Source organism: Capsicum annuum, chromosome 8, assembly GCF_002878395.1.
Source record: "Capsicum annuum cultivar UCD-10X-F1 chromosome 8, UCD10Xv1.1, whole genome shotgun sequence".
Lineage (NCBI taxonomy): Eukaryota > Viridiplantae > Streptophyta > Magnoliopsida > Solanales > Solanaceae > Capsicum > Capsicum annuum.
The window spans coordinates 150,585,783-150,587,854 of record NC_061118.1 but is presented as its reverse complement, the minus strand read 5'-3'; the positions used below and the strand labels follow the sequence as shown (position 1 = coordinate 150,587,854).

At 35.7% G+C, this 2,072-nt stretch overlaps 1 pseudogene; it reads left to right on the top strand.

Annotated features, from left to right (window-relative positions):
- Nucleotides 1-2,072, top strand: part of LOC107879298 — a 41,001-nt pseudogene that overhangs the window by 36,668 nt on the left and 2,261 nt on the right.

Sequence of the window (2,072 nt, the reverse complement as noted above, 5' to 3'; positions counted from 1 at the left end):
GAAGTTGATGATGTGTTAGTGGTTGTTAGCGATGTGTGGAAGTTGATGATGTGTTGGTGGTTATTAGTGGTAGTGCTAGTTCCAATAGATGAGTTGGTTGGTAGTAGGGATCGACCGGTAGCAGTTGATGGTGGCGGGGTTGGCGGTAGGGGTGTTCATGGGTCGATATGGGTCGATTATTGGTCAAAACCATAACCAAACCAACTTAATCGGTTTTTAAATTTCTTAAACAAAACCAAACCAAACAAAAAAATAACCATCGATTTGGTTCTTATCGGTTTAGTTCGGTTTGATTCGGGTTTTTTGGTTTATAACATTAGTTAATGATAAAAGTTGAAAATTTTAAAATACAAATCCAATCTAACATATGAGATGTCAAGTGAGTGTTGTATCTCAAACCAAACCTAACCAAATATAGGTTTTTTTAATTGGTTTGGTTTGGATCACGGTTCAGTTTGGTTAAAAACCAAACCGTGAACACCCCTAGTTGGCGGTGGATATGATTAGAATAATGGAAGTGGTAGGTGTGGTAGCGGCTGGCAGTGTAGTTGGTAGTGATATTGGTTGTAATGGTGGAAGTGGTTGGTGGTGGTGACAGGTGATTGTGGATAGAGTGGTGGTGAATTTTATCCTACACAAGAATATCTGTAAATGATATTTAGACTTGGTTCCACATCTGAATGATACCTATTAAGAGCTAAAATCCTAATAAAAACAAATGCACTTAATGGTTTGAGGTCTGAATAGGTTCATAAATCCAATAAGTGCAAACAAATGAGACATGAAAGTAGTTTGTCTGGTCAAGTTTCGACCATGTTTTGTCCATTTGTACCACACCCCAGTTTTGATTTCACTTCGGATGATATCATGCAACTTAAAACCCAATTCAAAATATATTGTGTTGTCAACAATATAAATTGATCTAAATAAACTTAGTGCCAGAATTCGCCTCTGAAGAGGTAGTTGAGATGTAATGAAAGTAAATGTTTAGAAAAGATTAGCCTCGGGAAAAGTATCTGAGAGCATCTCTATTTCTCTAAATAAAGTTGCATCTCTCTCACTATGATTTTTTTGGACGTAATACACACTTGCGACTAACTAAATGATATATCGTTTCATCCCCTGCCCTTTCTGAAAAGAATTGAAGTTGAATGATCAAATGTTATTAGTATTTATCTCCTTGCTTGATGAAAGATGGAGTTTACCTGGTATCCTAGCATGGTAATGATCCTGTTCGTACTTTTATTCAATGATTGAATTTGGTAATGTTTTCTTGAGTTAGGATCTTGCTATGGGATGGTGAGAGTTATACATAAACTCAGATGCTGAAAAACTTTTCTTTTTCCCTTGTAAGATAAAGATGTCAACTTCTATCTTTAAAGTTTGTATTACTTTTGTGTGCATAAATGATTCTTATTAAGTAAATATAACAAAAGCTCTGTTAACAGAGATGCTATCAATTTTTATTTATTCATTTTTTTTCTATTATCCAAACAGGGGTGCTTGATTTTTCCTTCAATTTAACCTGATCAGTGCAATTAAGTTTATGTGTCAAGTGTCTTGTGATATTGTAGATGACTTTGAACAAGTGGAGCAATGTTGGTATTCATGAAAGAAATTTCATCCCCGTCACCCTGCTTGTAACTTATAGACTTTATGGTAACTCAAATGCATGGACAAGGCTCCATTTGGTATCCTATTTTTGTTACTGATAAGCATTCTGAATTTGTGTTACTTGTATGTTGCTTCAGTATCTTGATGACAAGTCACAAATTAAAGATGCAGTTAGGATGGCCGAGGTAATCACCACTCTTCATTTTAACCTCTGTTGTGGTTCGGCTAGTACCTAATATTTTGGCTGAGCCGTCTCTACTTTCAGATTGGATTGACATCAGCCTGGACGCTTGATGATTTTAAGGTTTCAATCGCCAAGTATATTAGCTCTCCACCAATGTCAGATACCAACTTAAAGGTCTAATTATGGCTAGGAACTGTATACTATTTTACATCGACCCATGTTGAATGGAATGTTGTGAAAATTGAAGTACCCCATTCACTAAATGGATTTCTAT